Source organism: Drosophila ananassae, chromosome 3R (assembly GCF_017639315.1).
Source record: "Drosophila ananassae strain 14024-0371.13 chromosome 3R, ASM1763931v2, whole genome shotgun sequence".
NCBI lineage: Eukaryota > Metazoa > Arthropoda > Insecta > Diptera > Drosophilidae > Drosophila > Drosophila ananassae.
Window position 1 is genome coordinate 26,429,116 of NC_057930.1, and position 16,398 is coordinate 26,445,513.

Below are 16,398 nucleotides of genomic sequence, written 5' to 3' on the forward strand. Positions count from 1 at the left end.
CTGTTGCCGGCGCCCTATTTGGCTTTTCGTCAGCTGCAAATCATTTGGCAGCGTTAAATGTTTGCCCAAAGCCCAAAGACCCTTTATAGTCGAAGCGCCCTCTGGACATTCCGACCGAAGCCCCTTCAAAATGCCCCTTCGTTATTTCATTCCCATAACCCTTTGTCATCGTTTATGAGCTATTTGGTTCTTCCCAGGGCCAGCATTGGAGAGAGTTTATTGAGTTTTCAAAAATAAGATATGCCAAGTAGAATAATTTTAAATGGTTTTCATTCAATTGCATTTTAAAGAAACCTATTTCCCTTCTTCAATCTTGCACATTTTTTAATGAAACAATTAAATTTAATTAGCAATATGTATTCGAAATAACTTCTTCAAAAAATGTGGTACTGTGACATACTCCCGAAAAGCCACTCCTTCCTGGGAAATTCTCGCCCCACAACCCTCCCACGCCGCTCGCCTGATTTTCCGGTTTTCAACATATTCATTTGCATATATGGAAATGACAAAAACATGGCCGAAAAATTGAATTGAACTTGTGTCCAGGCATGTCCAGGCTGTGTCCCGGGTCTCTATCCCGATTCCCTGACAATGTCGGCTGGTCGGTCAGTCAGCGGGTGTCCCTATCAGTCCGACTGTCCCCGTTTTGCCCCTGGTTCCTCAGCAATATGTCGGTTTTGTTTTATGGGCCTGCCTGGAGGTCATATCCCCACACATCTCTCGTCCTGCAAATGAGTGACCAAACACTTTGGCTTTATCGATGCTGCTGGCTGATGATGATGGAACCCGAAAACTAAAAACATGAAACCTGAAGCTCGAACCGAAACCTTTTCCCCTTTTTTTTGGTCCGGACTGGCATTTAACATTAAATGCCGCTTCGTTATTATTGTGATATGATGCATGCCGAAAAAGGGGAGAAAACCCTTATGCTAAATTTCGTATGTCAAGCAACATTTGCCGCCAGTCCCTTTGGAATGTTTCAAATTTTAATGAGCGGCACATTTAATTTTAATGTTTTGTGAACATGTGTTCATTAATGTTGGATGGTGACCTCTAGAAGCCAAACTTGTCGAATGGCCGACAACTTTTCTTAAAGTTTCTATTAGACAGAGTTTTCTTTGCTCCTTTCGGCACACACTTGAAATAATGAGCGCTTAATTTAGCACAAATTCAGGACCAGAAATGGAAACTTTTTTCGCCTCTGTTCTTTTTGAGGCCAACGCAATCATTACGCTCGATTAGGTCCTGGATTCGTTGGGTTTGCTCTTTGCTGGTGGTGGGCTGCGTGTGGTGATTGATTCGAAATTGGTTGGCGCTGATTTCACACAATCTATCTCAACTTTCTATGAACGGTTAACGTTTAGCCCCCACAAGTCACTTTGTTCCAAAATAATTACGAAGCCTTCTGTAGCGGGCTGTGGCGGGATTAAAAATAGGCGGTGTTTAATTGGGCGTGTTTGATTTGCGGCCTTGATTGTCATAAAAGCTAACGCAACAATCATGTGTGATGTGGGGATGAAATCTGTTGATTAGGTAATGGCCCAGGACCCAGGACCAAGGGAGCTGCTACCAGGGGATGTCTCCTTAAAATCTGAAAAATAGCATGAAAAAGTTGTAATTTCTAAAATGGCAATCTGAAGAGCGTGAGCTGCAAAAGTTTTAAAGAAAACTTAAGTGGAGAATAATGGAATTAGTTGAGCGAGATTCAAGATGGCCTTTGACTAGGCGTGTACAAAAACCGCAAAACCGATTAACCCCGTTCAGCTTGGGACTCTTGCCTTATCACTGTCATCTGTCATGGCCAGAACAAAAGGAGAAAAGCGAGAGTCCTGTGTGCAGTCACTCAAATATGCAAATTAGCTTGTTGGAACTTTAGCTTAAACCTGGCCTACTGACAGTCGTCCCCCCAAGTATTTGGGTTAATGAATAGACAAACTTTCGACAACCTCAATGTGCAAAAGTTGGGCTCCCAGTTCTCCAGCTACACAAATGCACACGGAGACTCACCCATATACAGGGAGAAATCTCCTCCAAACTATACCTTCTTAATCTTTTCTTTAGAGTCTGTTTTAAACTACTATAGATATTGTTTCTGATTACTTTTGATAAAAAACTATAATAGATTTATGTAAAAAATAATCCCATTTATTACAGTGCATACATGTGAAAATTCAAATGCATTCCAAGAACGGCGGGATGGGGCTCGGATAAAGGCATATCTCGAGGTGGACTGGGACTGCTTGTCGTGGCATTATCAAGTGAAATATGTGGAAAGGAAAGCACAGGAAGCGGGCCAATTAAATGCAAAAAATCTTGGGCAAAACTTGTGTTTGACTTGCAGCTTTTCTGGCTTACTCCTCCGCCAGGCGCCGCTCCTCCTTTGCCACGAACTTTTGAATATTTCATCATTTTTCGGTTGCAAGGTAGCGTCTCTAAGCCTATTAAGGACATCAAACAAACATTTTGCAAAATTAAATGGCCATGCAAGGCAAGCACATGTGTGCCGTGGTCCTTGGGTGGGTCCTGCGACGTCTTTTGTGTAACTTTGCACAAAATATTTTAGATATTATGTCACACTTAAGGGAGGACGGCGCCGTGTGGCCGTATCTGTGGATGTGCGTCCTCCATTTATGACCGCACACGAGACTTCTTGCTAAAAGGATTCCGCTGGCTGGGCCCCTCCAGCGTCGAAGAAAATGCAAAACATTTTCAAATATTTATGAGCTATTAACACTCGGGAAAATCTCTTAAGAAATTTCGCATCGCAGCGAGTGTGTTTGCCTTCTCCGTGGCTGCCAACGGAGATCTTGTGGTCAGTTTAATATTATTTATTGTCTTTTCATGGCTTTGGGTTATTCTGGTTTTAATGGCAGTCGAATGCTTGACTTGTTGCGGTTGTCAGTTGCTTGTTTAACTAAAAGCGGTTTCCCCTGCCCCCATTTCACTCCGTGTTCATTAATCTGCAGTTAAATCATAAAATTATCCTTTTAGCTGAGCCAGAATCGTTTAAGATCTCTGATTGCGGTTGCGTTTTGCTAAATGGGCCAAATATTTATGGGTTGTCTAAACACATTATAATACTTTGAATATAATTACACTGCATTTAATGTCTTTGTTTAGGCATCTCTCCGAAGTAAATCAGATTTTTTAAAGCCCCCATAAATGTTAAAATTTTTGAACCCATTTCTTGGCTGGTCAAATAATTCCGCTTGCTCCAGAAACTCATTGAACTTTATGCGAAATCGAAATCAATGTGAAACCGCCCATTTAGATATATGCACTTTCTGCGCGATTCTGGCCGCTGTAGGAGAAGCTGAAAAAGTTGGCCAAAATGCGGTCAATGAACACATATGTATGTGGCTCAGGCGAACAACAAAAGTCATTGCAGTTATCGCGACAAAAACGAACAAAAAAATAAAATAAAAGGAAAATGGAAAATAAAAAGAGTCCTGGACAGGACGAACACAGCAAGACCTTTGCCTAAAATGCTGTTTATCTTGTCGGCCCATGAATGAGACAGGCTATGTAGGAGGGAGATAGCAGCCTAGGGATGCAATACTGCGAGAAATATTTGAGATTCAATGAAACAGAAAGGAAATATTTATAATCCTTCCTAGTTTCCTATAGCTTAAAGCTATGTCTTTGTAAGAAAAGTGCATATTCATATGCTTAGACGAATATTATGCCAGAATGTTTTCTCCGATATTTATTCCAATAATTTCCATCCCCATAGTGCCATAGTAGGTTGGCACCTACGACCGATGCCAAGAATTTGCGGAGGGGGCGCCGCCCGGCGGGAAAGGCGTTTTTAGGTTCGCTGGCGTCGTCTCTGCTAACGATGGAAAATATAAAGCAGAAAATGAAGTAGCCAGCCAACAGGAACCCAGAGTCCCCCTTTCGCAGGACATGCAAACATTGCCATGTGACAGGAGAAGGACACAGAGTGGGATGGCCGTCAGGGGGCGGTAAACCGAGGAAAGACCGAGGAAGGACCAAAGCCAAAAGAAAGTTGAGCGAACATTTTTGTGGTCGAGCAAATTTTTGGGCTTCGATGATGAAATTTGGCTGCCAAATAGGTTACAAGCAATTTCTGCTCGGGGTCGGACTCAACCAGTTTATGGAGTTTTGTCTTGCTGGTCGGTCGGGCCAGCAAGCCTCCCCTCGAAATTTGTTGTTCTGGTATTTTTTGGCCAGCGATTTTCCTCTCTAGCCAGCATTTTCCACTCGCCTTATATTCTTTCTGGTTTGGTTTTCATTTTTTGTTGGCCAGTAAATGAAACGGAAATATGTTTTGTAGGCCCAGTGCACATGGCAAACAAACAACTCCTCTGGATGGGGAGTTTCGGGCCATGCCCGAGAGCTTGCCAAGTTTCTTGGGCAAGTCTTTAAGTTGCTACCAAGAAAATGTAAGCGGCTTAACGAAATCAACTCTCAACTGATGGAGGTAAATTACCAGAAATTCTCAAAAGTGAGATTGTCAAGGAAAAAACCAAAGTATAAGAGATGATTCCGAAAGCTTATTTATGTAGGAGGCTGTCCGACTTAACAGTCATTCTAGGCTTTAAAATAATACTTAATTAAGTATTCCCCTAGATTTTATGTTCTTATTCATTTGTGGATTTATTTTTTCGGTGGAGTACTTGTCTGTTTGGTTTATATTGGCTTTAGCTGACAATTAAACAGCCAACTAACACTTAGCGCTTTCAAAATTTATAATTTCTATTAGCGAAATGTTTTTTTGCGGGCCGTAAAGATGTCCACACCACTGACATTTGGCTGACTGCACTTAGTCTAATTCAACCGCAAAACAAACAAATAAAAAGACACAAATATATGTACAAACATGGCCGTACAGATGGGCCAGAAGCATATTCTGTCAGTCAGTTGGCGTCCCTGGCAAAGCATTGTCACAACATTTCCATATTTTCGTTCTCTTTCGGCAATGTTTTTCCCTCTCTTTCCCAACACACCATTGCTTGTTCAATTTTTCTGCATTGCCAATTTAAAGTCAGGACAGCAAAACCGAAATTACCACAAAATGTTTACATTCGTATAAAATTTCATTTGATTTTCGCCGAAGCATATGGACAGAACGAGGGCTGGGAAGCTGGGCGGAGGGCTGTTGTATAAAATCATTGGCCGATTATTTCACAGGAAATTAAAAACCACAAATCTAAAATGTTTGAAATATCCGGTGCTCCAATTAATTCATTAATGAACAGCAAAAAAAGGTTCGTTCGTGCGCGCGACAGTTAAGAGCGGAAGTAGAATCAGGCAGACGCTCGAAAAATATATTTAAAATGTATCTGGTTTATAAAATGCATGATCCGATAAGGTCCAACGGTGAACGGTAAACATATATATGCGTGCGAACACGTGTGCACGGGAATTTTGTCTTTTTCGATCCGCATTCGATGTTGCATTATTAATTTAAATATTGTTGCATATGGAAAACGCATCTGAATGCACTTTTGAAAGCGCGCCAGACCTCCCGCCCAGCCCGGTTTTTGACATTTGATTAACCCAAAACGTAATGCAATTTAGCCGACCACCTTTTTCCGCACCCGGTTATGTTGTTGCATAATTATTTAATGACTGGATTTTTTATTTAGCGTGTCCATTTATGGCGCACACATTGTTTATGGTGACAATTTTGCATGATGGTCGTGATAAATTCCCGTTCTCGGCCCCCCCGGTCGGCGGCCATTGAAATGTTTACGCTTCAATTGGCATCGGTTTGACAAATAAAAAATTAATTGCCCATTAATGCCCCGAACGACGGCGGAATATTAAACCAATATGCATTGAAATGAAAGAATAAATATAAAGCCGATCCGGACTCTGTTGCGTATTGGTTTATCGGGCGGGATACATCTCGGAATACTCAATAGAATTGTCCCATAATCAACACTGTGTTAATTGCTCCATTCATTGTCAATATGTTATTAATTAATTAAATATTATTTTAAGCCTTGTTTTTCTGTTTACTTGCCAATGGATGTAAAATTATTTCCATTGATCAAAATCAATTAAAAAGCATTAAAGGCGCTGGACAAGGTCGAGGGGCAGGGCTAAGGGCCTGACTGGGAATTATAATTGCGGTTTTCAATGGAGATTTAATGGACAATGTAATCAAAGTGTTGAAACCGCAGTGAAAGTTATACGAATTGATTGTGTACATAGGCTGTGAGTAGTGAGGGATACAGAGTAATCAGGGCCCATTATGAAGCAGTTAAAAAGGTCAAGATTTTTTATTCACAGTTCCCACTGGAAATGTTTATTAATGATTTTTAATTAAAGTCGCTGAAAAAATAGCAATATTTTTAGATATATAATAATAATTATAAAAGTTGAACAGCTCTCAATTAAAATCAAACAGCTTTAAAGTAAAAAAAAAACGGGATAAAGGGATTTGTATTAAATTGTCTTATCCGTGTTCGAAAGTCAACACATATTATTTCTAAATAAACGTTCCTTTACCTCTGTCAATACCCAATGAAATCGCCACATCGTATAGCACCTACTTGAACCCATTCATTGTGTTTCCAAATTGAATTCTCACAAATTCAATTCGAGCCAAGAAAACCCAACAAATTTCTCAGCACAAAAAGAGGGTTTTCGGAGCGAAGTGTCCAACGGCAAGAAAGGAGAGATGCCAGGAATAGTAAAGCTCTGAGTTTTATATGCTGACGTTTGATTATCGACACGGTTCTTGGATTGTTGCTTACCAGTAAAAAGCGCTGCCATGAAGCCCAAGCCCAAACCCAAGCCCAAGCCAAAGCCCATAGCACATAGCCCATAGCCAAGCAAAACAACAACTCCTGCCAGAGAATAGAAAATCCAAAGATGCCAAACATTTTGTGTTGTTCAGGATGGCTAGAAAAAAAATCGAAAAGGAGAGAAAAGAAAATATGTTGAGATGCCGGGAACTTGTGATTTTGTGTAGACCGAGCTGTGGCCGTTTTGCTTGACAGTCATTTCCAATAACTTCATTTTTCCGTTGTTGAGCAGAGATTGTGTTGCAGATTGCACCGCCACCAAGGCACTTGAATACAATTTTATTTTCAATTTATTTTACCATAAAATATTATGATTTTGAACCAATACTTTTTAACTTGCTGGAAATTAATCCCTTAACTTCTTTCTTAGAAAATTAGAAATTATGTACTTGTGTTTTGTAAAACATTTTTCGTAAAGTGTATTGTCATGCGACTGCCACAACGAAGCACTAGCAGCAGCAACCACAAACAACAAAAAGCATTGCATTGATAAGGCCAAAATCAGGTCACAAATGTGAGTCGTATACGTAATATGAAAAGTATTCTGCCCTGTTTGTGTGCACTTATGTGTGGGTGGAAGCTCCCATTCCTTTGCAGCTTGTTTGTCTCTGTTTATCTGAAGCCAGCAGCTCAAACTGTCAAAAAAGGGTTGGCCCCGACAGAGTTTGTGTTTAAAAGAAACTTTGTTGTGTGTGTGTGGGCTGCGAAATGGGCTCTCGTTGCAGCAGTGACTGCTTTTGATTTTGTAATTAAATGCTATGAATTTTGCAAAAGCGTTCAAAAGTAATTCAAGTGGGTTCTACATGTTTTAGGCACATTTTAATTGAGTTTTTCAACATAACATTGTTGGAGTTGGTGGGAGTATACAATTGGAATTACAGGGTCATCTGCAAAGTATGCTACGTTTTTACCCATACAATTCACTGGGCAAAACGAAAGTAAAATGGATATTTCAGTCCTGGGGTCTTTGGAATTAACAATACAATTCTTACCAGAATCTGCGCTTATATTGGCCTTTGTAAGGGTCATGTTTTCATTTTTCTCCCATATAGAATATGGGAATAAATGAAAAATGGATCGAAAATTGACATCCAATATTTTAATGCATATTGAAGTAGAATCGATCCACGAGTCTTTGAAGGTATTCCGTTCCAGGATCGGATGAAAATTGGCAAAGACATGGTCATCGCAGGGGCCCACCCCATACTTCCCCCAGATTTTGGGAGAAGAAAAAAATTAATGAAAAATTGATGAAAATGGATCGAAAATTGGGATCCAATGTTTGAATGCAGATTGGTGTAGGATCGATCCACGAGTCTTTTAAGGTAATCCGCTTCAGAATCGGATAATTTTTGGCCAAGATATGGCCATCGCTGGGGGTCATATGTCCCCACCCCATACTTCCCCCAGATTGTGGTAGGAGGTCCCCCAGAAAATTGATGAAAAATGGATCGAAAATTGGGATCCAATGTTTTAATGCAGATTGGTGTAGAATCAATCCACGAGCTTTTTAAGGTAATCGGCTCTAGAATCGGATGAAATTTGGCAAAGATATGGCCATCGCAGGGGCTCATATGTCTCCACCACATACTTGCCCCAGATTTTGGTAGGAGGTCCCCAGAAAAATTGATGAAAATTGCATCGAGTATTAGAATCCAATATTTTGACACAGATTGGTGTAGAATCGACCCACGAGTCTTTTAAGGTATTCCTCTCAAGGTTCGGATGGTTTTTGGCCGGCCAAGATATGGAGATGGTTGAGGTCTATAAATGGATATATGGATACTCCCGGCTTCTCTGCTTGTTTTTTTCTATTTTTAGTAAAACATCCTCCATTTAGACATGCCCAGCACTTTCCATCTCCTGTCGGCGGAGTTAAAAACAAATCCAATTGTTTTTGTTAAATTGAAAGCCCGCGCCAGTCATGACAAATGCATAAAAATTGGTAAAGCCGTAACTGAATCTTCTCCTCTTGCCCCCAAAAATAGTGAGTCATAATATTTGGGACTCTCCCCTCCCTGGCTTGGCTTTCGCCGAATAGTAAGTTCATTTTTGGTTCATGTTTGCATATCTCACGCCAAAATATTCTCCATTGACATGCATTTTGGCTTACACACAAAAGCTGCCTGGATCCTGTTGTCCTGGTTAGCCCTCTCGGTCGTCCCCTGCAGCGCACTCCCCCGCTCATCGACAATACTGCGACATCGGAATCGCCACATTTGTTTTCGGGCAGTTTGTGTGCAGTTGTTGCAGTTCTAAGCGCAGACGCCACCGGATGTTGCATGCCAATTTCATCAGGAGTATGTATTTTTGTTTGCTGCATGCATGGGTGGGTAATTTTTCGGGTGTCACCAGAGGGTCTGTTGGGGCGGTCTGAGGACGTTTCAGATAATTTATTTTGAAATCGGCGGCTGCTGCTGTATTTATGGGATTTGCGTGTGAAATATTCGACTTTGGCTGAAAATAAAGGAAAAGACTGACAGAGAGGCAAATAAATAAATACAAGAGGCACGAAATAATACAATTTTAATGAAAGTAAAAGGATGAAAAATAAACTCGCTTTAAGTTTTAGAACCCCAAAACTTTAAGAATCCCTGTATCCTTTCAAGGTTAAACGCTTCGAAATAATTTATTTATTTTCTTTTTCTGTTTTTTTTTTTGAGAAAATTTTCGGTTGAAGCTGACTGGATTACAAATTTTTTGTGCCACAGCGACACGTAATCGATTGGGGATTGGAAAAGGAGTTGGATAAGGCTCGGATGGGAGCGACTTAAGGGATGTGGAGAAATTTAGGTTGGCTGGCTCTGGTAGGGTTAAGTGGGTTAAGTCTTACTGCAAGTGGAGCTCCGAAGGAAAAGCAATCAGAGTTATTTGTAAAGAAGAGGAATCACCGTTAAGGGAATTTTTAATTTAACTTAATTTGGGGGAAACTGCGGAACGAAAAGCGGAATTCATTCCAGGGGATTTCAGTCCATTTATTTGTACAAGTTATTCTACTCCTTCACCGGCTCAGCTTTAAATGGATGTTGTCCGTGAAGACTTCTCACCTTTCAGTGACCCAACACGAATCCATCTCACAGGACCAGTGGACCAGGATTCACCTTCATATTTTCCCAGTTGCACTGACTTTTCGAGCATGCCCAGTCCCTGCCACTGCCCCTGCCGACTTTCCGCTCATTCAATTGCAAATCACGCAACATTGTAAACATTTGTAAAACAGCTTTAAAAAGGTGAAAGGGGCGTCAGGTAAGACAGGGGAGCTGGTGGAGTCGAGGGAGTGGCACACTCTTTTCTCGCAGGCGAAAGAAAAGAATTCCTTTTCTTCTGTTGCCAGTTGAATGATGGCACATCAATCACGAAGCTTCGCGTTTGTCATGCGCCCAAAATACGCACTGTCAAATTCACTCAATGCCACGCCCCCGTCCCCTGGCCAGCGCTTAAAGTTTGAACATTTCCCCGATTTTTCTTTCTCTCGTGTGAGAATGTGCTTTTTGTTGTAGCCTTCCCCAAATGGATCACAAACATTCATTTACCTGCAGGATTTTCTAATGACATCAAAGCGAGGGAACAACACGTGAATTTGTAGCTCGTAGCAACAAGCGACACAAAGATTGATTAGTTTTCGTGTTTTGCGAAAAGTTTCTCCCTTCAATAATAAAAATACGCATTCCGAACCATAGGGCTCAAAGTACTCTGTGTTTATGAAGAAATCGTTTTTGGCTATCGTTTACATAAATTTGTGTCAGTTGGGAGCCGAAGTAGTTCCATAATTTGTTTTTAATAACTGCACGGAATAGTTGCAGAAACGCGCCAGAACTGGGTTAGGTTGGGAAACCGTTTCATCATCATCTAATTGTTTGAACTCGAGAGGGAAGTTAATGACTTTCGAGTGTTGTTTCGGTTAAATGAAACATTTGTTGCTCGAGTCTGTCTCTCTCAATGTGTTACAAGCAATTTCAGTCTTCTGGCGCCCGAGATATTTAATAAACCAACAGCAGTTGCGGCACTCACATTCGAGCCAAAGTTATTAAGCTGTCCTTAAGTTGGCCATAAAGTGGGTCGGCGAGTGGGTAAACAAAGTATCCTACTTTTTGAGGGGGCTGTCAGTCACATTTGTAAGCAATTGTAATTATGTACATAAATATACGCCACTACTACTCGCCAGGAAACTTTTCCCGTCTCGGTTCGTCGTCACCTTGCAGAAAGTTTCTGCTTCAAAAGGGTCAAACAACTTTCAATTCACTCGTAATAAAACTCTAAAAAAATATGCTAAAAAATACCTTGATCCAAAGGCACTGCTTACCATGAAAATAATCATCTATTAAAAAGTTATTTAGTTTTCCAACTATGTGTGTGTGTGCCTAATTAATAAATCAAACCTTATGTCCGAACAAATGAAAACACATCGATTGCATTTAGAAGTGCGCCATGTGCAACACTTGGGGCAACATTTTTCAGGAGGAACGGAAAATAAAAACTCAAGAAAAATGGTGCAAGCTCTCGGGGGTCAAGGAGCAGAAAAGGGAACAATGTTTTACGCTCAAATGAGTTACAAGAAAACAATGGAAATGCGCCGGGAGCTCGGAAAATTTATGTTGATAGGGGAATCGCCGACCACCCTTCTCTATTCCTGTTGCCTTTTCCTATCGCTCAGTAAAATTAAAATTCGCGCGAAAGCATTTTATGGTCAGACATAAAAAAAAGGAATCAAGGGAGCCGTGGGAGCCATGGGAGGAGGGATGAAAATTGCAACTATGGAGCTGCTAATTTGCTCATCGCATCGGCGTCAAATCAAAGAAACATTTTTGCTGGATTTCTGGCGTGTTTTTATTGCACCATTTTCGAAGAACACGGCTCCGGGGATTCGCTAGGTTCGGGTAGGTCTGGGGACTGAATACATGATGAGTTCTTGGCATACGAAATCAATTTCCTGCTACTGCTCCTGCTACAGCAACGGCTATGGCTCCTGCCGCTCCCAAATCGATTTGAGTTTGGTTAACCTGCCAAAGTTTGTTACTGCAGAGCGAGGCGGCGCAGCAAAAACTTTTCACAATTTGAAACAAACAAATTTTAACAGGATTATCGTGAGTGTGGCGGGAATAAAACGGGCGACCGGGCCAACAATTTTCCCTGATACAATAAAAGAGTCGCACAAGCGATTGGATTAAAAGGCGCGGTGTTCCGACTAGGGTATACTTTGGACCTGGTCCTCTCCAGTCTACAAACTAAATATCTACCTACTATCTTTGCTGTTTTTTAATTGAAAGAACTATGTTTTGATTGGTTATCTAAGCAATATATTTCCAACATAAAAGCTGAATTTATTTCCAACAAGTTTATCTGAGCTTTACACAAAAACATTATACCTTTCAACAATACAAATACCTTTCAGTAAAAGGAAGAAACTTTTTGACGCTTCTGTTGTTTGCCTTCGTTTCCTGTGTCCTTTTACACGCTCAAATAAATCAAAAATATATTTATATATTGTTTATCCATTCTTGCTGGATTTCGCCTTGTTATGGTTGTTGTATTTTGGGTAACCACTTGTGTGGCCTATTTGTTACATAATCAAATTGGGAGCAAAGTCGGCTGGAAGAAGAATCTGAATCAGAACAAGGATCAGGATAAGAAGAGGAGGGCCGAGACCGCAGCAACAAATAATATTACGCATACGCCACGTTGTTCTTGCTGTTGCTGCTGTTGACCAAACTCATTTGTTTGGCTTTTCCAAAAAGGGTTCTACTTTTGTTTGCATTCGCCTGCCAGTTGTTGCTGCTCTAGTTGGTCTGTTTTCGTTGTCCGGGGTATCTGTGTCAGGGCTGGTCAACAATTAGGCAGGCTCTACTGTCGGCCCGATGGCTGGGAAAATATCAACATGAATACAAAACGAGCAAATTAGTAGCGTTTCTTGGACTGTCATCATCGTCCTCATCATTGTTTTCATTTGCCTTTTGGGGTAAACTTGTACAACTTAATTTTCCGTTCACTGAGTGCAGGAAAAAAATATTTAAAAAGGGGAGCGGCAGAAGAAAGGAATCCGAACCAGGACACACTAATAATAGGCGATGAGCTTTTATTTGGGTTACCCTGCTTTCGGGTCCTTTCATTTTTGCAAATGCTATCTATAAGATGACATTTTGTTTTAAATTAATTTTATATTAAATTAGTATGATTGAGAGATAAGTTGAATAGTTATTTTAAAATATATTTTATTATCATAAATTACTCTCCTTAAAGGACTCTCTTGTTTCGTCAATCGACCTACTTGTTGGACTTTAGACAAAGGAAACGAAAAACAAAAGCAACTAGCAATCAGAACAAGGTCATTCCTCAAACTCTCTCAAAGAACTCGACTAAAAAGTCACTTTTTACATTTCCCAATCCAAGCATTCTCTATTTAGCAAACTTTTCGATTCGGGCTTTATTGCATCGAATGTTTCGAATGTTATATGGGGCATAAACAGTTTAATCAAGTCAGGGCCACTTCCTCTTCCGAGTGCCATTTATGGAAGTTTGCTCCAGATTCCTATTCAGATTTTCAGCTCGGCCCTTGCTTTATTTGTTGCGCCCTGCTGGCTTGCCATGAATATTGAAGATATCTCTGACCTTTTGTCCTTTCAACCCATCAACCCGTTTGCCCGTCCGATTGAAAATGGCATTTGTTTGGAATTGAAGACTTGGCAGCCGGAATATAAACTTAGGGTTTAGAATGCAATTAAAATGTTCGCCGGAAAAGCCAATGAACTTCGCAGTTTTTTGGCAGAAACAACCAAAAACTACTCGGAAGGCGGGCGGGAGAATGGATGAGGCTTTTCCTCTGCCTGTTGTTGATTTATGAGAGTTTTCCCTTGGCTTTCGAAATTAAGTAGAGCCGTTACACACACACAAAAATATGCAGCGTAAAAATTTCATAAACACATAAAACTGACAGGAATAAAGGGGGTCTCGAGAGGTGCCAGGAGGATGGGCGATGGTGGGCGGAACGGTTCAGATGTTCCGAAGGGGTAACTGCAGTTTGCACGTCTTATAGACGGAAAATTATGAAAAGCCGCTTGCAACAGCAGCGGGAAAGTTGTGCTCGGCTGTGCTGTTTGTGAAAAATGACGAAGCACAGACAGTGACTGCAAAATGTATATACCAGCAAGCAGGCAGTTTCTTCATGAATATCCTGAAAGCGGTAGGGCTAAAGGACAGTCGTGGAAGGCTTAAGTTGCCGCACCGACTGAAATGAGCTGAAATGAGGCTGAGAAGGATCAAAAGTGCACTTAAACTCTAATCTTTCAAGAACTTTAGATTAAACTTTAAACTTAAGACTTTTCAAGGGTGAAAAGGAGGATAGGACTAATACTATGACTTGGTAATATTTTTAAGAATTAATGTAATAGATTTCCATTTCTTCCTGTGCATAATTCAACGATTTGAGTACGAGGAGCGAAGGAAAGGAAATGAGTAGTCGAGTCTGGAGGCCATGCGGTCGGCATAATAAATAATGACCGGCATTCCTTTGTTGTAATTGAAAATGTTGGTCATTCCGAGATGGGGCAGCCATGGTGATGGAGCCCCTAGACCGTAGTACCCGGTCCGGGGCAGGCGTCCGCACTCCGCACTCCGAAGTCCATAGTCCGTTGTCTGAAGTCCTGAGTGCTGAGCCCGGTGCCCAGTGCCCGGAGCTGAGCGCGAGCCTTAAAGCAAAAATGATTGCCATACTTTGGTGCAGTTTGGACCAAAGCAATGCAGTCTGTGGTGTGGGTAGGGGCCTGGGCCTGGGGAGGGAGAGGAAGAGGCGGGTAAACAGGAGCGGGCGGGGGTCCTTCACGTACTTTTTGAAAATTCAAAACAGGCGCCAGTCGTGTTGGCATTAGCCGGGCAACTGGAGCGACTCTGTGCGCTGCTGCCAATGACGCTGATTGGTGGCTTAAATGGTTGCGGGGGAATAATTGGGATGGGGTATCCATACACTTCAAGAAATATCCTGAACTATTAATAGTTCAAGAAAACATAACATACTTTAACCAAATAATGTCTTGCAGTCAAAGGATAATTTGTAGTTTCTCATTAAAAATGTATCATAATATTGTCTAATTTTTTTCAAAGTGATGTTAGAAGTTTGGAGGCCTGATGGGGCGTGGCATTGCGGGACTCGCCTCAGGATCATGCATAATTATGCAGACGCGCTGTCGTCGCGCATTAAAAATGAGCCCGTCCGGACGGCACTTGTTTGAAGCCTGAAATTGATATTGGTTTCGTTGTCCGGCGGGGGATAAAGTTCCGGATTACTAACTTTGACAGGAGTGGGGCATTCAGGAACTGGCTGAGGAGGGGCGGAAAATCTGAATAAAGTTGCCTTAGGTGCTTCCTTTGCGTTGATGGATTGCAGTTCTGTTTATTGATTGGAAAAGGTTATAATTGATTTTGTTTAGGGATTGTGGAGCTCTGAAATGTGCTCCAAATTTACAATTAAAGGCCGAATTAAATCGCAATTGCGATTGTAATTTTCACCTGTCACTGCCGAATGCCTCTCGCATTGCTGTGCCGATGATTGATCGACGTTGCCTTTTATTTGCTCACCTCTCATCGCCGGTGGGAGGAATCAAGTGTCCTCCACTTGTCCTCTCCAGACATTCGCCTCAACGAGCAATTCAATCTTAGACATTCTTTGCATAGCATCTTGAAAATCAAATAAACCTTTGGCTAATTGTGTTTGTAATCAACTAAATGACAGACATTTGGCCTTTACGAGCCAGGTGAGCTGCTCGAATTCGGACTCAGACGGCCGGGCAAATACTGATTCGCAGGTACATAGCCCGCTTGATAGCTTGATGGCTGCCACGCCCACCGAACTCACCTTCCTGCGCTGTCCACCTTTCAGAGCGTGTAATTAATGACGCTGGGGGAGACGTAGAGGAGCCAAGGAAAATTTACATCCCACAGCAAAGTCAACAAAACAAAGGAAAAATTTTGGTTCCTTGTAGACGTCGACCTCCTAATTTTTTCTGCCGTTTCCTCGCTCCGCTCTCCTATCATCACCTTGGTCGCTTTGTCATCATTTCATTACCGTGCACAAAGTTTTCGCAGCTCCTTGCCAGTCCTCTTAGTCGTTTTTTTTGATAATTTGTCTTCCAGGTGCGCCTTGAAATTTGTCAACAATTTGGCCAGCGAAACTTGTGATTTTTTTCCTCCTTTTGGCCACTGCAAACAACAAAGTGGCCTCTATTAGCGATAAAAATAGTCACCAGACTCTGGGCTCGGACAAATGAGCCAAGCCAGCAGATGTCCGATGACTCAGCAGCTGCCCTAATGTCCCCGATGCTAAGATGCTACCCCCCAGGCACTCTTCCAGCTGCCCGAAAAAATTATTGGCATTTTAAATCAGAGTTGTGCAACGACTCGGGGAGTAAATTTCATCAGAAGGGGGTCTCCGGGCCGGGCACCTCTCCTAATACCGTCAATTTATGGCTCAGACATTAAGACATGGTCGCAGACGCCTTTGGCCAGGTTGCCAGCACTCCTCCGCCATTAAATTATAACTGAAATCATTTGACGACCATGAATGCGAATGGTTTTTGGATGGCCCGTAAAGGATTTTCCCCGAATAACCAAGTTGAAGACCCCGGGGGAT